Source organism: Euleptes europaea, chromosome 1 (assembly GCF_029931775.1).
Source record: "Euleptes europaea isolate rEulEur1 chromosome 1, rEulEur1.hap1, whole genome shotgun sequence".
In the NCBI taxonomy this organism is placed as follows: domain Eukaryota; kingdom Metazoa; phylum Chordata; class Lepidosauria; order Squamata; family Sphaerodactylidae; genus Euleptes; species Euleptes europaea.
This window is the reverse complement of record NC_079312.1, coordinates 114,954,650-114,976,387: the sequence shown is the minus strand read 5'-3', so window position 1 is coordinate 114,976,387 and position 21,738 is coordinate 114,954,650. Positions and strand designations below refer to the sequence as shown.

Genomic DNA, 21,738 nt, shown 5'->3' with positions numbered 1-21,738 from the left:
AAAAAGCCATTCCCTGCAGCTATTGTGTAGCTGCATGGAAAGTCCCAGACCCGGCTCATTAAAAATTGCATTGTCTTTTGACCTTCTGTGAGATAAAAAAGGTGATGTGCGAAGGAGCTGGTTTGTCCAGCGACTTCAGAAGGAAGTCTGTAAAGAAGCACGGAATTCTTAAGTATAAGCCTTTGGGAGTGTGATACATTTTGCACATAACTCACAGGTATACCACAGCCGGCACAATCTATAGCAGCCAGATCTACATGTATAATTTCATGCTGTGAGCTCTCATACTCATTGGTATGCATATGCGTCCTTCTGCAGAACGGTACGCTTACTCACTACCTCTCTGGCTATTACTCCCTGGACAAATGAGGCACAGGATCCAAGAAAGTCGCTTGGGTTTGCCACAGCTGGTGAAAATGGACTCCACTTCTGGACTCCACTTCCCCAGCAGGACTGACTTCTGGAAGGCAGCCGCAGTCACGGACACTGGTTCAGATGAAGTGCTGGGGAAAGCCTGAATAATGTATGGTAAGCACCAGGGATGTTGGAGGAACCAGGCTAGGGAGGGACTGCAAAGGTTCCACTAGGGAAGGGCCTCCAGGAAGGCATAGCAGGACTCTAGAAATGGCGGACAGGTGCTGGGAATGATCAAAAAGAGTGAGCAAAGCCTGATGATGAGATAGCGTTGCCAGCCTCCAGGTGGTGGATGGAGATCTCCTGCTATTACAAATGATCTCCAGGTGACAGAGATCAGTTCCCCTGGAGAAAATGGCTGCTTTGGCAATTGGACTCTATGGCATTGAAGTCCCTCCCCTCCCCAAACCCTATCCTCCTCAGGCTCTGTCCCAAAAATCTCCAGGTATTTCCCAACCCAAAGCTGGCTACCCTATGATGAGAGGGGGGGGGCTTCCTTAACTTGAGAAGTTGTTATAAAAGGAAGCTGAAGATTTAGCCAACGTGGTATGGTGTAGTGGTTGGTAGACTCTAATCTGGAGAACTGGGTTTGATTCCCCACTCCTCCACATGAGCGGCAGACTCTACTCTGGTGAATCGGGTTTGATTCCCCACTTCTCCACATGAAGCCTGCTGGGTGACCTTGGGCTAGTCACAGTTCTCTCAGAACTCTCTCAGCCCCATCTACCCCACAAGGTGTTTGTTGTGAGGAGGGGAAGGGAAGGTGATTGTGAGCCACTTTTAGATTCCTTAAGGTAGAGAAAATTGGGGTATAAAAAAACCAACTCTTCTTCTAACCTACATTTCTTTCTCCCTGAAGTGAAGTGGCTGCATGGGACAGATGGAGAGGAGGCCTCCCCTGGGATATGGTACCAAGTGTAAAGGTGGATCCTGACAATCACATTTTAAATCCTAATAATATGTGAGGTTTTATGAGGGCAGGGAAGTGGGGAAAGTTGCCTTTGTCATTTGGAGGGGGGTTATAAGCAGAAGTAACATCTCTAGGTTCAGGCCAGGCCACCCTTGGCTTCGCAGTTTACTGCTGATTCACTTTCAGGCATAGACTTCTCTCTCTCTCCTACACATCCACACACACACCAGGCCAAGCCACCTCCATCTTTCTCATGCTCACAGAGTTCAGCTGGCCCGTCATGCTCTCAGCCAAAGTGATTCCTCAAATCCAGCCAAGCGTCTGTCGACAATGCCTGGCCTCCCCACCCTCCCTTGCTGCCTCCGACTTCGTTCTGCCTTGCCTGTCTAATCCAGACAGCGATCTCCTTGGGGCAGAGACCATCTCTCTCTGGGGCTCTACAGCACCGACAGCGTTCAATAAATGATAAATAATCATGTCCTGGACTCGGCGTCCTAGGAGGGCCTGGAGCAGCCAAAATGAAGCACGACAACCATCTGTGGCTCCGCTGAAAGGCACTACTCTGTTTAGTCTTCCCTCTGAGTCTGATCCACTTCTGTCTAATGGGCGAGATGGAGGAGAGGCAGACATTTGGCCTGCCTTCGCAACAGCTAGGCAGGTCTTCACATCCCGGGGAGAAGATTTCTATAAAAACGAATCCTGGGGATTGCATATTTTGTGACGCTTTAGCATCCAGTGCTCAGACAGATTGGTCAGAAGAAGGTGAAAATTATACCTCTGCCACAGTGTATATGTTAAACTGGACTCTGTCATACGTCGTTTCACTCACATTCACTCCCGGTCTGTCTTGGTTGTTCCTTGGAGTAATGCATGAGTTTTCTGTCTATTAGAGATGACCTCGCTGCCAGCCCTCACAAATCCCGGGACCTTCCCCGTTCCTTTGTTAACCCGATTCTTCCTTCTCCCCGAGCTCAGCCCGAGTGAAATCTCCTTGCAAAGGCAAAATGCGGGACAAGCAAGCTTGGTTTCTCATTACAAAGCAGCATGCCCAGAGGTGCAGATTCAAATACTTCCTGCTTCCTGGGAGCTCTTTCTGAGCAGAAGAAAGGCTTTTTAAAACCGAGGCTTGGGTTTCTCTCCACCCACCCACCCCGCTTCAGATTGTTCCATTTTTTGTTTTTTGTTCTTAAAATGCCTTTTTATGCAGCAATTGGGTTTGGGGGGGGGAGATCTTCTCTCACAGTAAGCTTTACAAAGTAAGCCAATTACAAAGCAGCATTTAAAGGGGCGGGGACTTGATTTTAGTTTGGAGACTGCTGGTGCACAGATTCCCAACAGGAAGGTGTGGGTCCAGCAAGCAACGAACCTCAGGTAAAACTCCCATGCATAAATGACCATAATCATTCAGCCCTCTCTCCATATACAAATGTGTATTGTACACATGCGGGGTGTGGAATGGTATAGTATAGCCTGATCTTGTCAGATCTAGGAAGCTAAGCTGGGTCGGTACTTGGACAGGAGACCTCCAAGGAAGGCTATGCAGAGGAAGGCAATGGCAAACCACCTCAGCATAATCACTTGCCTTGAAAACCCCACCAGGGGTCGCTATAAGTCGGCTGAGACTTGACAGCACTTTATACACGCACACATTATATACATGCACAAAATCCCGTAGCCTTTAGGGCTAATGGCTTCACAAGCCCAGTTCATGGTAAACGACACTGCGTCAAAAAAAAAGCTCTGGTTTGTGCCATTTCAGTGTGATGCCAAAACTTTACCAGACTCTCTCCAAGTGCACCACCGGTTACTGCAAATAAGGAGTGGGATTCAAGAGACAAACTTCGCACTTTCACACATGCCAAATAATGCACTTTCAATCCACTTTCAATGCACTTTACAGCTGGATTTTTACTGTGAGGGTTAACACACTAAGTATGTAAAACATTTATTAAAACGTGTTATCTATGTTTGATCGCACTTCATACCTCCCGTTTGGGCCCGGAAATGCTTTGGAAGCGTCAAATGTCCGTGTTTTCCCAAAACGCCTATTCCACGAAGTATTTCCTCATGTCATTTTAAAGACAGCAATCCAAAGGGTGCGTTCAGTCGCAGACCCTATTGTTTTCTCCACCCCTCTGTTGGCGACACCCAATGCGAAGCCTTTCTTCTCTTATCCCACCTTCCCCCTCCCGTCTTCGTCCACCAATCAACGCTTCCAAAACTTACAGCCTGAACATGATGATAATATGCAGTAAGTTGTGGGTGCGTTAACAGCATGTGTGAAATGGCACGATCCACTTGCAAACGATCGTTAAAGTGCATTGAAAGTGCATTATTTAGCATGTGTGAAAGCGCCCTGTACAGACACAGAATTTAGGAAGGATACAAAGGCAGCCAATGGTGTGTAGAAAGAGTCTGACTGCATAGGTATCCTCAAACAGAAGGCCAGGAAGGAACTCTCAGTCATTAGAGATTTGATCAGGAAGAGATGGGGTGGGGACGGAGGGACCTGCTCCTGCCCTTTGAAATGGCAGAAATGACATCATGCCGGGCTGCAGCTTGCACCGGTCAGAAATGATTAGCACTGAAAGAAAAGAAGGACTAAGCACTCCTCCGAAGGGCCTGATCCCAACTCAAGTGGGTCATGCCCGTATTTGATTGGAACCAGAGGGAAGATTCCTTCAAGTTCATCTGAATGGAATCTGTTGCTATTGTGAAAAAGCAAACGTTCTTCCTTTGGGCTGCAAACTCAAGCCAGCTGGTCCCGGGACACAGCTGGAGGCTAGGGTTGCCAACCTCCAGGTGGGTTACACAAATAACTCACTCTACTGTAAGTAGTGTTGGTCTAAATAAAACAGTAGTAGGCGAAAGTAATCAAGCAACAGACAAAGATAGCAAATAGCATAAACAGCAGAGCTGTCACTGTATTACAATAAATGTAAATATAAATAGACAAACCAAGCTAGGCAACCGAGGTTATAAAGCAAAAGTAGTGAAGAAAATGTAGTGAAGAAATTCAGCAAAGGTGGGGCCTGGAGATCTCCAGGAATTACAACTGAATTTAGGGTTGACAGCTCTAGGCTGGGAAATACCTGAAGATTTTTGGGGCGGAGCCTAAGGGGTGCGTGGTTTGGGAAGGGTCTTCAATGCCACAGAGTCCAATTGCCAAAGCGGCCATTTTGTCCAGGTGATCTGATCTCTATTGGCTGGAAATCAGTTGTAATAGCAGGAGATCTCCAGCTAGTACCTGGAAGTTAAATAAAACAAACAACCTGTGCTGTAATAGGATACCTTAGGAAATGAGCAGCATGGAGGCTCTAATATTAGTCACAGTGCAAACACTGTGTAGTCATAGAACATTCAAGAATATTTACTAGGCATTAACGTCATGCCCTAGAATGAACCAAATGCAAAGTCAAAATATATATATACATACAATATAACAATCAAAAAGATATACAGAATTGCAATTCAACAGCAGCGCAACAATAGTTCATGGGCACAAAGCCTCAAAATAACTTGCGATAGCACCCGAAGAGGGACCCGTCGTGGTCCACGGAAGCGCCTCCATCAGGTGCAAGAAGAACCTCGGAGAATTCAAGGTGGAAAAGGATAAATAGAGAGGACGTGAGACCAGTCATATCACGTTTCACAAAGGCTTTGTAAGCTCGTTTGTAACTTATTTGCAAGCATTCGATGACAAACTGTGCTGTATGCTGCTGGTAATCGCCTTGCGGCCAAATTGCGTCTAAAGCTCCCCCAGAAAAGGAATAAGTAGGTGCGCAATCTTTCTCTCCAGCGGTCTTACTTTGAGGCTTTGTGCCCATGAACTATTGTTGCGCTGCTGTTGAACTGCAATTCTGTATATCTTTTTGATTGTTATATTGTATGTATATATTTTTTTGACTTTGCATTTGGTTCATTCTAGGGTATGATGTTAATGCCTAGTAAATATTCTTGAATGTTCTATGACTACACAGTGTTTGTGAGTGTTTGCACCGTGACTAATATTAGAGCCTCCGTGCTGCTCAGTAACTGGAGGTTGGCAACCCTAACTGAACTCCAGACTGCAGAGACTAGTTCCCTTGGAGAAAAATGGCAGATTTGGAGGGAGGGACTCTATTGCATTACATCCCTGCTGAGCTCCCTCCCATCTCCAGACTCCATGCTTCCTGGGCATGGCCCCCAAATCTCTAGGAATTTCCCAATCTGGTGTTGGCAACCCAATGGGAGGGCCCATGATACAGCAAGAGCAAAGCAGCTCTGGTTAGGAGACCTCCTGGGAATCCTATGTAAGTCCCCCACCCCAATGGAGATTAGGGAGCTGAGCAGCTAGGACTTTGGGGTGGGCTGTGGCTCAGTGGTAGAGCATCTGCTTGTCATGCAGAAGGTCCCAGGTTCAATCCCCGGCATCTCCAGTTCAAGGGACTAGGCAAGTAGGTGATGTGAAAGACCTCTGCCTGAGACCCTGGAGAGCCGCTGCCGGTCTGAGTAGACAGTACTGACTTTGATGGACCCAGGGTCTCATTCAGTATAAGGCAGCTTCATATGTTCACAATGACTTCATGTGTATACTATGAAGTCCAAACCTATATGCATGTTCGCTCAAAAGCAACCCCCACTGTGTTCCGTGGAATATAACTCAACTTTATGCATTTAATAAATTTATATGTTGCCCTCTCCACACGTTTCAGGTGGTTGTACATGCATGACACCCCAGTGCATGCACAAAGCCAGACAACCTTTGGGGGAAGAGCAAAGCAGCAGCAGGCTGTGTGTGTGCACGTGCTTAAACCTTTTTCCTGCCTACCATGGCTCTGCTAGGGCACCCCTTCCCCAGCTGCCTTTAGGGTTGCCAACAGGCCTGTAGAAAAATGTGCAGTCCTTTTAATTGAGGCTTATGCATGCCTTTTCCGCCCATCAGAGGTCACCTCGCTCTCACCACATGTTTTGCCTGCCTTTTCAGAATTCTGGCTAAAACAGCATCTGGAAAACACAAGCAAAACCTGCGAGGAGAGTGAGGTGACCTCTGATGGGCAGAAAAGGCATGCATAATCAAAAGGAAGCCCCGAAGCAGTCAGCGGGGGTGACTGCGGGGAAACGTCCCTGCATAAAAGGCCTTTGTTTGTGGAAATGAGCAGCTGAAACTCTTAATGGCAGTACGTAACATCACCTAGTCAATAACATCCCATCGAGCCTCTTTTAAAGGGATGAGACTTTTTTCCTCTCCAGGCAGTTGGCAACCCTAGCTGCCTTTCCCCTGTGTGGGGTTCCAGGCAGGTTTGCTTCTACCAGCACGCATTTGAAATCCTACAAGGGAGAAAGTGCCTGGATGGAGGTTTAATTGGGGTAGAGAAGCAGGAGGCAAGGAAAAGGATAAATGCTCCCTCCCCTTGTGCCCCCACACCCTTCCCCACTCCATATCTTTTTCCCAGAGCTGTTTTTCCCAAAGAAAAGCACCAGTTCGGCTTCTGTTACACATGTATGCATGTCATGTGTCGTTCTGCCCCTAGTCACTTCTGAACTTTTAGCACTTCAGTATTGGGGACTGAGCTGCCTATCAGACAAACGCTTTTGTGTCAAAAAGCTTATTTGATGAAAAGCTTTCAAGCTGTTCTGATATTTTCGAGCCTAAGGAGCTGTGTCAGAGAAGGGATTTTGCCTGCTTCTACCCTTTGGATTTGCTCTGCATTTGTGAGTGCGTCTGTCTCAATCCACGTAGTCCAGGTAGGCACACAACTACCCGTGGGGGGGGGATTCATCCCGGCCTACTCCTGTCCCTTGGAGAGAAGTCTGATTTGCAGACATCTGTACAGTATTGCCTAGAGATCTCCTGGAGCTATAACTGATCTCCAGACTACAGAGATCAATTCCCCTGGAGAAAATGGCTGCTTTGGAGGGTGGACTCTATGGCATTGTACCCACCGCGGTCCCTCCCCTCCCCAAACCCTGTCCTCTCCAGGCCTCACCGCTAAATCTCCAGGAATTTCTCAAACCAGAGTTGGCAAACCTACATCAGCAGGGTATATTGTTCCTGGCATGGAGCTTGAACATTACTAGCTGCTAGTGAAGTTAATTCATGCCATAATATTCCCCATTACTGTGTGTTTGGGTGTGAAAGTTGGACAATGAAGGAAGCTGACAGGAAGAAAGTTGATTCATTTGAAATGTGGTGTTGGAGGAGAGTTTTATGGACTGCCAAAAAGACAAATAAATGGGTTCCAGGACAAATCAAGCCTGAACTCTCCCTAGAAGCTAAAATGACTATACTTTGGTCACATTGTGAGAAGAAAAGAGCCACTGGAAAAGACAATAATGCTAGGAAAAGTTGAAGGCATCAGTAAAAGAGGAAGATCCAACATGAGTTGGATAGACCGTATAAAGGAAGCCACAGCCCTCAGTTTGCAAGATCTGAGCAAGGCTATTAATGGCAGGACGTTTTGGAGGACATTAATTCATTGGGTTGTCATAAGTCAGAAGCGACTTGACGGCACTTAACCACACACACAGTTACTGCAGGTCAAACTGCTATTAAAGGGATGGAGCAGGGTTTGATTCATAGTTGGCAACCCTCACTCCAGGGCAAGCTGCTTCACATGGGTGCATACAGTCACTATATTTTTTCTTATTTGGCACAGCCCACGATAATGGTTAAGAGAGTAAGCTGTAAATCCCAATTTCAGACATGAGTTCCATCTGTGGCTATGGGATTTCCACTATCTTTCAATCTTACCCTTCTGGTGATACTAATACAGGCCTACTTTACAGGATTATTGGGAGAATGATTGAAATAATGTATGTGAAGCACTTTTAAGTGTCTAGAAAAAATGCAACATAATTACATGTCATTGGCATTAACGGTAACATAATTAAATATCAAACTTGGTTCACGTGAACACATAAAGCTCCCTTATACTGAGTCAGACCACTGGTCCATCAAGGTTAGCATTGTCTACTCAGACTGGCAGCAGCTCTCCAGGGTCTTAGGTCAAGGTATTTCATATCAGATCCTGGAGAAGCTTGGCATTTAATGTGGGACCTTCTAAATGTAAAGCAGACACTCTACCACTGAGCCACAGCCCCTCTCCTGTAGATGGGGGACCTCCTCTGAGTGTGCGGTATTTAGAGTTGCCAGCTCCAGGTTTGGAAATACCTGGAGATTTTGGGGGTGGAGCCTGAGGAGGGCAGGGTTTGGGGAGGGACTTTGATAGGGTATAATACCATAGAGTCCACCTTCCAAAGAGGCCATTTTCTCCAGGTAGGGTTGCCAACTCCGGGTTGGGAAATACCTGGCGATTTTTGGGGCAGAGCCCGAGGAGGGCGGGGTTTGGGGAGGGGAATGACTTCAATGCCATAGAGACCAATTGCCAAAGCAGCCGTTTTCTCCAGATGAACTGATCTTAGTCAGCTAGAGATCAGTTTTAATAGCAGGAGAGCTCCAGCTAGTGCCTGGAGGTTGGCAACCCTATCTCCACGTGAACTGATCTCTGTCACCTGGAGATCAGATGTAATAGCAGGAGACGTCCAGCCACAACCTGGAGGTTGGCAACCCTACTGGTATTCTAGAAAAGCGGACAGTCCTCTCTCCAACAGTGTTCAAAAAAGTCAGTGGTGAAAATGAAGCTTTGGAGACTGGCTTACCATCATATCACACACACACACACACACACACACACACACACAGAGCCTCTGAAAAAAGGGGAAAAGAAACGATGCTGTTGCTGCCCCAAATCGACACGTCCTCCTCAGCAAATGCAGCTATCTATTTAAAGCAATAGTTCCAGCAGCTGCTGCCAGAGCAAGCGAAGAATACGTTGCCAGAGCACACAAGAAACCTTCCATATGGCTCCTCGTCCCTCTCTGCCTGCCTGCGCTGCTCCTAGCCCCACGCCTTGCTTGCCCTTTGGCAGAGACCACATTTTTCTTTTTGCCAAAATATTCTAACTTGAGCAAGTACCCAAACGCCACAAGCACGCAATCGCTTGATGCAAATTAAGGGAATTGACTCTTGTGTAATGGATTAATATAATTTCATTCTGCCTGTGTTTCTTTGTTCATCTGCGCACGTAACTGGGATTTTGTGGCACTGACCACAGCCATTCCCGCAGTCCCTCCTCACTGCACACAGAATGCCCTCACCGCCCGTTTGGTCTAAAGACCTGTTCACACCAAGCTTCAGATATGCTGTTTCACTAGGGTTGCCAACCTCCAAGTATTAGCAGGAGATCTGCTACTGCAACTGATCTCCAGCCAATAGAGATCAATTCACCTGGAGAAAATGGCTGCTTTGGCAATTGGACTCTATGGCATTGAAGGACATAATAATTAACTTGCAGGTTCCTTTATTATGTCCTTCTAGAATTTTAATTTTCATATTAAATGCACTCTTATAATTTTTCAGAGGCCACTAACCCTATGAAATGCAGGTTATCATTATAAGAAATCCATTGTGATCTTTACATGTGGCTGTGGTAAGCAAATACCTCTATAAATTAATACATATTGCATTAATGTATTTAAAATGGCAATGTTGAGTGCTTTTTGTATGTTTCCACAGAGACGTTTATGCCCTTAAACATAAACGTTGAAGAATAACTGAAGAAGCTTTTGCGAAACGACTACCGAGCTACAGGTGTCGTCTGCTGTTACTAAGGAACTTTGTGTTATGTAGAATTTTGTATGAATCATTGTAAGGTGAAATCAACCTAAGCAAAATACAGGACTTTGACTATTATTTTGTTCCATACCTTTGTATGCTAAACAAGCAGTGTTTGTGTTATAATTTGTTCCGTTGACATTTTATATTCAAGTAAACTTGATTCAAAGAATTTATAGTGTGAGCTCACGAGCTGATTTGAGTATCCAGAGTACCTGGAGGTTGGCAACCCTACCATGCTGTCATGGAAGCTCACTGGGTGAACTTGGTAGGGTTGCAGCTCTGGGTTGGGAAATACCTGGAGATCTTGGGGGTGGAGCCTGAGGAGGGTGGGGTTTGGAGAGGGGAGGGGCCTCCATGGGGTATAATACCATAGTGCCCACCTTCCAAAGCAGCCATTTTCTCCGGGGGAACTGATCTCCATCGTCGGGGGATCACTTGGAATAGCAGGAGATCTCCAGCCACTACCTGGAGGCTGGCAACTGTAGAACATGGGCCTGTCACACACTCCCAGCCTTACGTACCTCACAGGGTTGTTGTGAGGATAAAATGGAGGAGAAGAGAACAATTTAAGCCGCTTCGGGTCCCCATGAGGGGGAAAGGCAAGTAGGTATAAATGAAGTAAATAACTACGTAACTAAATGATACCTGTATGCTTCCACAGTGGGGCAAATGGCGGCTAACTGATTTTCAATAAATCCTAGGAGCTCTAATCACAAAAATCATAATGTCTCGTTTGGTTTGGCCTTAAGAATCCACCTAGTATCGCTAGGGATTGTGAGAGTAATGGATTGTGAGATTTACTGACTGTCCTTATGGGGACTATGATTTTTTTTTAAATCACATATACACTGGAAAGAGAAGGTTGAAAAGCAGTTGTAATGTCACCTTCATGCACCCATGAAGTTCCCATCTCTGGGTTCCCATCCCAGATCCAAGTATAAAAGGCCTCATTAGTCAAGCAGAACAGTGTGTCTGAATACCAGGACACTGGCACAATCCAGCCAAAAGGTAAGCACTTGTAACTCCCATTGATTTCAACAGGACAAAGTGAGGCGCGTTGCCTAACCCTCTTTTTCATTAATATCAATAGGGACTCAAAAGTGCTTACATTTGGCTGCTATTTGAGGGAGCTCTCTGAAGCTAAGGAGTGTAGCCCACTTTTAGCATTATTCCTTTTGAATGATTTTAATAGTAGTGCATATATATATATATATATGCCACCATTATAGATATATACTCACACACACACTCACCAGGTTAGCGTGATAGGGTTTAACAGCCTTTCTTTATCTCTTTCTAGCCCAGCAGGAAGTCACACTCTGGAATTACACCTATAGGCAAACTAGTAACATGCCTTAAAATACTGTTGTGTATAGTGTTTGCAGCATCTTCCTATGTATGTGTGTACCACAGAGAGAGAGAGAGAGAGAGATGCCTTTGGCCAATCAGATTAGCTCCCATGTATGTCTTTTCTGCTTTGCAGTCTACTGTCATTGTGAGAGACACCCCCCCCCCTTCAGTCTCTCCTCATCCACTGGTTATTGAGCTGACAGGCAGGATGCCTGGGTTCAGCCTCGCGCTCTCTTTCCCTTCTGTCTCCCTACACAGGCTCAAAGCTCTTTGAGACAGAGATTGTCTCTCACCTTTTGTCTGCAGCGCCTGGCAGAAACGGTGTGTTGACCTCATTTGGGGAATATCGGCATTACTAAGGACAGAGGATCACACGCTAAATATGAAAGAACAGTGTGATGTGCGTACAAAAAGGCAGATGCTCTCCAGGCTTACCTAGTAAAGCACCGTATCCCAGGACGCAGGATAGCCTTCTTCTGCTGTCCCCCATTATAGGTTTTTTGGTACTACAATTTAAGAAATGCATTGATCATTTGGAGGAGCTCGACAAAGAGGCTTACAGCTATCTGCACACACACACATAGACACCCTTCAAGATTTGAGCAAAACTGGCTGTTGCAAGACAGGGCCAAGGAATGCTGGTCTTCCTCAGGCCTTGCTATGCCTTTTCCCACAAGAGATATATCCTGGGCTGCTGCTTCCCCTTCCCAGTTTTGTGTAATGGTTAGACTGTAGGACTAGGATCTGGGAGACCCAGGTAATCTCCCCATTGTGCCATTATGTTTCCTGGGTGAGATTAGTCTACTCACTTTCTCTTAGCCTAACATACCTCACCAGTAGGGTTGCCAGGTCCCTCATCGCCACCGGCGGTTTTGGGGGGGAGCGGAGCTTGAGGAGGGTGGGGTTTGGGGAGGGGAGGGACTTCAATGCCATAGAGTCCAATTGCCAAAGCGGCCATTCTCTCCAGGGGAACTGATTTCCGTCGGCTGGAGATCAGTTGTAATAGCAGGGGATCTCCATCTAGTACCTGGAGGATGGCAGCCCTACTCACCAGGTTGTTGTTGGCAGAGTGACTAGTGCACAGAAAAGCAGAGGCAGTTAGTGAAAAAAAAATAGTTTACTTTTTTAAGGAACTAACATGGTTGCAGAGGAAGAAGGAACTAGGTAAGCGTCTTAACTCCATGTTTGGAGGGAAGAAAAGAGAGAGAAAAAACAGAAGAAGTAAGAAGGAGGCCTGAGAACTGCATGCTGGGGACCAACAAGGAAATGACAAAATATTGTCGAAGGCTTTCACAGTCAGAGTTCATTGGTTCTTGTAGGTTATCCGGGCTGTGTAACTGTGAAAATACCAAGACCACGGTTACACAGCCTGGATAACCTACAAGAACCAAGGAAATGACATTTTAGAGAAGGAAGAAGGTAGTGGCCCATAGGGTTGCCAGCTCCGGGTTGGGAAATGCCTGGAGATTTTGGAAGGTGGAGCCTGAGGAGGGTGGGGTTTAGGTAGGGTTGCCAACCTCCAGGTACTAGCTGGAGCTCTCCTGCTATTACAACTGATCTCCAGCCGATAGAGATCAGTTCCCTTGGAGGAAATGGCCGCTTTGGCAATTGGACTCTATGGCATTGAAGTCCCTCCCCTCCCCAATCCTGCCCTTCTCAGGCGCCACCCCCAAAACCTCCCGCCGGTGGTGAACAGGGACCTGGCAACCTTAGGTTTAGGGAGGGGAGGGACTTGCCAAAGTACAGAGTACAATGCCAAAGAGTCTACCTTCAAAGCGGCCATTTTCTCCATGTAAACTGAGCTCTGTAGCCTGGAGATTAGTTGTAATAGCAGGAGATCTCCAGCTACCACCTGGAGGTTGGCAACCCCTAGAACTTGGGCCAGTCTCACTCTCTCAGCCTTACATACCTTACAGGATCGTTGTGATGATAAAAATGAAGGAGAGGAGAACAACGTAAGCCGCTTTGGGTCCCCATGAGGGAGAAAGGCAGGTAGGTCTAAATGTAGATAACTACCTAACTAAATAATACCTGTATGCTTCCACAAGTAGCCTTGTCTGACTAGCTTTCCCTCATGTTGCTCCCTGTTGAAAAGGGATGAACTATGAAAAATGGGAATCAGTTGGTTTCAGGGAGAGGAGGCCAAGAGGCAACAACCTCTAAAAAGAAAAGAGGAAAGATGGAGGCTAGTAATTGTGGTGTGTATCACAGATCCAGGGAAGATGCCACTGTAAACCGCCTGTGTAAACTGCTAGGTTACAGCTCTGGTACAAGTCACAGCTCTCTTAGAGCTCTCTCAGCCCCACCCACCTCACAGGGTGTCTGTTGTGGGGAGGGGAAGGGAAGGTGAAGTCAAACCATTCCCCCAGGCCAACCAAGGGCTGCTCCACACTTCCATATATACCACATCATTGCTTGTCCCTTGACCGTTCGGTATTCGATGAGTGGAAGCTGAATGGGTTAACTGAAAGGTTTGTGGTGATATGAAAACTCGTTTGGATAGGCGACATTTGATGCTGCAGTTATGAAGGGATGGAAGCACATGTGTAAACCAACCTCAAATCTCCTTTGCTGAAGCTTAAATGTTTTACTCCAGTGATCCCCAACATGGGGCACACATGTTTGATATCACTCATTGGTGTGTCTCCTGGTGCCCACTCCCTTCTTCCCCAACGCAAAGACCAAATCTTAGCTTTCTTTCATCTTATTGGAGACCTTTGTGTCTACAGGAAACTCCGATTCAGAAACAGCTGCCTCCATCATAGGAGAATGCTTGGCTTTCAATCCCACCGAAGTTTTGACTGGCCCCGGTGCCGCCTGGCCGCCATTTTGTGATTGGCCCCAGCAGCCATGACAGTGATTCTGTGGTTCACTCTGCCCCCAGGGCGCCATTTCACCATCTGTTCTCCGAATCCCAAACCTGCTCACAAGCTAAACGGGGTTGGAGAACACGATGTGGTCTGATGAAATAACAGTTTGCTCTCTTCATAGCAGCTTTCTAAATATCTGAGAACTGCTATTATGTTGACCGCCCTCGTCTAATTTTTTTCTCTGTACTTGAGAAAGACCGTGGTGTAGTGTCATGTCTATGACTGCAAGTGTAAACTGTGAGCATGCAAATACCCATTTCATTGCTTGCCTCTGCTATGATCCCACGGGGGGTGTCTTCGGTAGGGTTGCCAACCTCCAGGTACTAGCTGGAGATCCCCTGCTATTACAACTGATCTCCAGCCGATAGAGATCAATTCACCTGGAGAAAATGGCCGCTTTGGCAACTGGACTCTATGGCAATGAAGTCCCTCTCCTCCCCAAACCCCACCCTCCTCAGGATCCACCCCCAAAATCTCCCTCCAATGGCGAAGAGGGATCTGGAAACCCTAGTCTTTGGCAAGTTGCTGCCTCTCTGCCTAGGGTTGCCAGGTCCCTCTTCACCACCAGTGGTAGGTTTTTGGGGCGGAGCCTAAGGAGGGCGGGGTTAGGGGAGGGACTTCAATGCCTTCGAGTCCAATTACCAAAGTGGCCATTTTCTCCAGGTGAACTGATCTCTATCTACGGGAGATCAATTGTAATAGCAGGAGATCGCCAGCTAGTACTTGGAGGTTGGCAACCCTATCTCTGCTTCAGCCCCTATCGGTAAAACAGAATAATAATATTAACTTACTTTGCAAGGTTGTGGTAAGCAATGCTTAGAGAATATATGGGAAATATTTTAACCACTTCCAAGAGCAGTATACATGCAAAGTATTATTATTGTTAAGCCAAACAGACTAACTTCCTTCACCACTTCCTTTAGACATCATGCATTTCAAACTGTTCCTTTTCATTATTTTTCATTGCAATTCTTTGCATCTACTCCAGTTTGTTCGTTGTGACCAGAACTGGACCTAAACCCCCTTCTGAGCTATAAGCAGAGCCTGGAGTAGGAGTTCTTTTCTATTACTCAGCTTAGAGAATTTCCGTTAATTAGAACAAAAATGACGTTTCTCTCTCTCTTTTTGTGACAATGTCACATTCTGGGACTATATATTTAGAGGGTTTTACTTATGCCATTTCACTTCCAACAGATGTCTTAAAAACAACAATAAGGGATAAGGCCCAATCATACTTTTTCTGAGCCTAGTACAAATTTGTAACTTGCTTCCTTTCCATCCTAGCTCATGAGTCATGAAAGAGAAAATGTCTATTTTATTTTTAAAATGACTTAAACAGACTATACCATGGTAATGGGCTTCCACCTTTTACCATGGATCTCCAGGCCCTGATAAAGTTTACCTGTTTCCTTTCACCATTGATGGACCCTGGTAAGAGAGCCCAGTCAGCCTCCCTGAAAAGGAAATTCTAGAAAATGGGTGCCACTACTGAGAATGCCCTTCAACTTATGGCCATCTGCCTGGGTTCCCATAGCCATAACATGGGCAGCCCATTCCTGAGGGGGACGGAGCCATGCAAATCGGCACAGACACCAGCGTTGGGCGACTTACGCTGGCCACCTTCGACGCCAGCGGCAGCGTGGTACTCGGGAGCCGGCTCTGCCTCCTGCCGGCATCCATGGGGGCATTCCTGGAGCAATCCTGGGGTGTTCCCGGGGGCGGAGATTCCTTTAGGCAGCTTTCTAAACCCTCCCGGGCCAGGAACACACAATTTTGCAGATGTTCAGTTACGCCTGCAAAATCGTGGCGCAGTCCACTGGCTTTCCCCCCCTAATCGTGCGTTTTCATTCTTTTTTCGGCTTGCTGAGCTGGCAGCAAGCTGCTCTCCGCCGCCTTCGGGCCCCGCCTAACCACCTTCAGGAATGGGCTCTTAAAGCACATGCTTGTGATCTCGGTACTTGGGAGGAGGCCTATATGGGAGAACGGATGACTAAGGTATAGTCCAGTGTGACTCCCTAGGTCTCTTTTGGCCTATCACTTATTTTATGCATACATTTGTTTTCCTTATCATCTTAAGAACATAAGAAAGGCCCTCCTGGATCAGACCAAGGCCCATCAAGTCTAGCAATCTGTTCACACAGTGGCCAACCAAGTGCCTTTAGGAAGCCACAAACAAGACGACTGCAGCAGCACCATCCTGCCTGTGTTCCACCGCACCCAATATAATAGGCATGCTCCTCTGATACGAGAGAGAATAGGTAAGCAGCATGACTAGTATCCATTCTAACTAACAGCCATGAATACCCTCTTCTCCATGAATATGTCCACTCCCCTCTTAAAGCCCTCCAAGCTGGCAGCCATCACCACATCCTGGGGCAGGGAGTTCCACAATTTAACTATGCATTGTGTGAAAAAATATTTCCTTTTATCTGTTTTGAATCTCTCGCTCTCCAGCTTTAGCAGATGACCCCGTGTTCTAGTATTATGGGAGAGGGAGAAAAACTTCTCCCTGTCCACTCTCTCCAAACCATGCATAATTTTATAGACCTCTATCATGTCTCCCCTTAGCCGCCTTCTTTCCAAGCTAAACAGCCCTAAGCGTCCTAACCGCTCCCCATAGGACAGTTGCTCTAGTCCCTTAATCATTTTGGTTGCTTTTTTCTGCAACTTCTCAAGCTCTGTAATATCCTTTTTTAGGTGTGGTGACCAGAACTGTACACAGTATTCCAAGTGTGGTCTCACCATAGATTTGTACAAGGGCAGTATGATATCAGCAGTTTTATTCTCTATTTCTCATCTAATTACGGCCAGCATGGAATTTGCCTTTTTTTACAGCAGCCGCCCACTGGGTTGACATCTTCATTGAGCTATCCACTACCACCCCAAGATCCCTTTCTTGGTCTGTCGCTGCCAGTACAGATCCCATCAGTTTATATGTGAAGTTGGGATTTTTTGCCCCAATATGCATCACTTTACACTTTCTCACATTGAATCTCATTTGCCATTTTTAATGCCCATTCTTCCAGTACGCAGAGATCCTTCTGGAGCTCTTCACAGTCCAATTTTGTTTTTACAGTACTTTACAGCAAGCTTTGCTTTTACACCGGAGTTTCCATTGATCAAGTCCATTTCTAGTTTTAATCCCATCTCCATGTACAAGGGCAGTATGATATCAGCAATGCATGCATTATGTGTGAGGTCACCCATCAGAGATGCCTTGGCAAAGGTTGCAGATGCCACCTGTGTTTGCACAATGCTAATTGTTAAGATGCTGAACAGGGACTTTGTTCTGAAATTTCAGATGACGCCAGTTTAATTTCCTTTCTTCAATTACTATTTCCTTACAGAGCCACTGAAACTTTCTGTACCGCAGTTCTTAACCATTCCGGTCCATATGAAATTTGGCTAAGTTTCCTATTTAACCTTCTCTTGGAGAACGTCAAAAGATTATTACAGTAGGACAAGACACGATGCTTCATTGTTCACTCATACCCTGCCAGAAATCTTTTTAGTCTTTAAGGTGCTGCTGGACTCTTGCTCTTTTCTACTGCTAGTGACAAGACTAACACGGATACCCGTCATGATCTATCATTATCCACTGGCCCTGTTCTTCACAAAGAAATCGGGAGATCCGAAAAGGAGTCTTTCCGTCGGGCTCCTTCCTCCTTCGCAATGGATCCACGAGGGGATGGTTTCCTCTGAGGAGCAAATCCCATTTCCTCTCGGTAAGAAGTGGGAAACTCAAGCTGCGCCTCCTTCGATTCCCCAAACTGAGCATCAATCCACATCCGAGAGGTGAAGCAGGATACCAGAGTTGAAACAAAGGACAAGGGCCTCCCGTGGAGTGCCTTGTTTCCTCTCCCATCCCCCAACCCTGGCAAATCCATCAGCTAAAATATTCCACCTTCCTCTCCCCCCCCTCCAGAACCAAATATATAAATGCATCACAGAAGGGGGAGAAAGCAGGTTGCTTTATATAGTACAATTCCCCTCTGTTACAGCAGCTGGTGTCTCCTGCCCTTTTTGCCCCCCTTCCCCGGTCTCCCCTCCTTGCTGGAGGTGGGCCATCACCAACACCTCATCATGCAAGGGGGCCATCCTTTATTCATGGATCTCAGACACATTAGCCGCCTTCAAGACCCCCCACCCACACGGCCCCAGAGACTTACGGCCACTCCCCCTTCAATTAAGTCAGTAACATATGGTTAATAATTCAGGAGAGCTGTAAAATATTCAAGGCAGTCCCTGTGGACTCGCAGCACAAAGAAGCTGCGGGCTTACTCGTGGCAGGTAGCATTGTAGGAGAAGCTGTGTTAACTCCCTCGATTGTCCCTCTATGGACTGAATCGCTCGACGGAGATGGCACGGAGCCCACCTGGAGCTGGTTTATTATTTGAGGACGTTAAGCCGGTTAATAGGGAGGACGTCGCCCACCTGAGAGGAAACTGAATCTTGGCGGCAGTTGTGGATCCCCTGCATGAGCATCTGCCGCTGCCGAGGAACGGCTACATCTCAATGCTGAGTAAGGGCCCTTCAAAATGGGTGAGGTGAGAGTGCTAGTGTCCCCTAGAGAGGGGAGAAAAATCCCGAATCCCGTTTCTTTCCTGAACACAGCAGATCCGGCCGCCTGCGAGAGAAAGGCACTGAAAGGAGAACGTTCCGACATTAAGAACCTCATAGTTTATTTTTTTCCATTTTTAACTTCCTCCTGAGGAAAACTTGGCGGTGGCAGCAATGATAGCCAGAACTGACAGAGCTATCGCTACTGGGGTCCAGAAAAAGTCAAGCTGACCCAGAGGCACAGGTTATGTTTGCAGCTGTCAGATCTCTCAACAATTTTTACAGGATCACAGCTTAAGTGATCCTGTAAACCAGGCTTGTCCAAACTGCGGCCCCCGACGGCCATGAATGCGGCCCAACACAAAATCGTAAACTTACTTAAAACATTATGAATCGGCTATCGTTAGTTTTACTGTATTTTATGTGTGGCCCAAAACAATTCTTCTTCTTCCAATGTGGCCCAGGGAAGCCAAAAGATTGGACACCCCTGCTGTAAACATATGCTCCTTCCAGAGAAGTAAAGCAAGGACGACACAGGTAGGAGCAGCATCAATGAAAACTCACAGTACAATCCTGTGCAGAGTTATTCCAGTCTAAGCCCATAGGTTTCAGTGGGATTAGACTGGAGTACCCCTGACCTGGATATAGGGTTGCCAACTTCCAGGTACTAGCTGGAGATCTCCTGCTATTACAACTGATCTCCAGCCAACAGAGATCAGTTCACCTGGAGATAATGGCTGCTTTGGCAATTGGACTCTATGGCATTGAAGTCCCTCCTCTCCCCCAAACCCTGCCCTCCTCAGGCCCCACTCCAAAACCTCCTGCCGGTGGTGAAGAGAGACCTGGAAACCCTACCTGGATAGCATAGGCTAGCCTGATCTTGTCAGATCTCAGAAGCTAAGCAGGATTGACCCTGGCAAGTATTTGGATGGGGGGCCTCCAAGGAATACCAGGGGCATGATGCGGAGGTAGGCAATGGCAAACCACCTCTGAACGTCTCTTGCCTTGAAAACCAGGGGTCACCATAAGTCAGATGTGCTTGGAATTACACCCTAAGTAACCAGACTGTGAAAACAAGAGTAAAAAGAGAGTGGAGTCCAGGTGAGGCTAGGTAGACTGTTCTAGATAGCAAGAACTGGGGAACAGGTGGAGTAGAAGGCTAGAAACAGATCAGGAAGAATAGCAGATTGGGAACCATAAGGTAAGAGCTGAGCCCAATGCCAGGTGGATTTCTAACCTTTGCCAAGAAGGCAACTCCTCTGTTCCCATAGTAGTTCAAGGTACTCTTCTGTATACCTGTTACTTGAGAACACAAATGTATGAGACTTAAACTGGACACCATTCTAGATATGGCACCCCTAGTGCCTGAACCAATGTGTCGGTACTTCCCAGAGCTTCTAGAAATACTGTACATGATACATCCAAGAAATTATCCTCTTGGTAATCATATCCCAAACAGTCACCTTACAAATTACATCCACTCTCACAGAAACTCAAAAAAACCAGGGTGTGATGGTTTTAAAGGTCATACACACTAGGTCCCTGCCTGAAGACAGGATTGCCCACCACAACCCCTCAGCGCATGAATCCATGCAGTACAAATTGCAGTGTGCCACAATTGCAGAAAAGGTGCATTGCAAACACCGAGCACAAAGGCAAGTAGTTCCTGATTCCTCAGCAAAGTAGGAAGGTGGAAGGCATATAGATTACATCTCAGCTGCTCCTTTCTCAAAGAATCTAGGGCAGTGTTCCTCAAAATGGCTGCCTGGATCATGAGAAGTACTGTGGGAAAGTTAGTGGCCTGTATCCAATCCTCTGTGCACGGACCAGGAGTTTTCCCACATTCCTCTCTGTTCCTGTAGCCCCTTCCGATCCCAGGAAAGGTTATTCATGGGGTTGCATGGAGGAATTTGGAAGGCTGGAGGGAGGCAGCAGCAAAATAGCTCCTCTTCCCTCTTCCACAAGTGCAGCTCCACTGAGGGGAGTTGGTTTTTCATCCCCTAGACCTCTCTTGCTCCAGCCCCCTGACCCACATAGCTATTCCTCTGCATGTGTCCCATGACACATCATAAGGAGCTGCAGGAATGGAGAAGAATGTGGGGAACTATGCATGCCCTCCATGCGCTGATGGCTGGACACAAGGTGTCTCTGAGTTCCCAAGTGCTTTTGCCATCTGTAAAACACAGGCTGGGGCCAGACTAGGGTTGCCATCTTCCAGGTGTTGGCTGGATATATCCTGCTATTACAACATCTCCAGGCAACAGTTCCCCTGGAGAAAATGGCAGCTTTGGCAATTGGACTCTATGGCATTGAAGTCCCTCCTCCAAACCCCACCCTCCTCAGGGTCCACCCCAAAAATCTCCAGGTATTTCCCAACCTGGAGCTGGCATCCCCAGGCGAGACCTTGCTCCTGCCCAGCGGGAGAGGGCAAGTGGGTGAGCAGGCAACTCGTCCAGGGAGGGGAGGGTGAGTGTCGATGACAAGGAGGAACTGGATCGGGGCCAAGGGGGCTCTGGAGGTTGACAGTGGGCCTCAGCAGGTACCCAGCAATGCCAACCTGATGCCTGTCCTGCCACTTCAGGAAAAAAACACACACATGACATTCACCTGTAGATAGCTGTATGTGATGATCACACATATGTTATTTTCCTGTGTGCTCCAAATTGACAGGCTGTATCTAGGGTGCATACGCACGCAGCCGAACCAGACTCATAGACATGAACAATGTTGATGTGGTATTTGCCGCTTAATAATTGTGAACAGAAACGTCAGCGCTTACTGCATACCTTGACATTTACTTTGCGTTTTTGCATTGATTCATGTTACGTTGTTGCTTCCCCTCTGCACAGCAAAAAATTTTGACAGCAGAACGGGAAAGAAATTGCACCTTTGAGGTCTGGAAATGGCACCAAACAGCTTAACTTTGCTCTTTCAATCACTTTGAAATAATCAGATTTAAAAAAAATCTAGTAGTT

General features: G+C 46.8%; 1 protein-coding gene and 1 non-coding gene across 2 annotated transcripts in view; both read left to right on the top strand.

Moving 5' to 3' along the window:
- Positions 1–21,738, top strand: part of ASF1B (anti-silencing function 1B histone chaperone) — a 119,546-nt gene that overhangs the window by 37,295 nt on the left and 60,513 nt on the right. The window lies entirely within an intron of this gene.
- Positions 5,669–5,742, top strand: TRNAD-GUC (transfer RNA aspartic acid (anticodon GUC)). The gene has a single exon. It is a non-coding gene; the product is annotated as a tRNA-Asp (tRNA).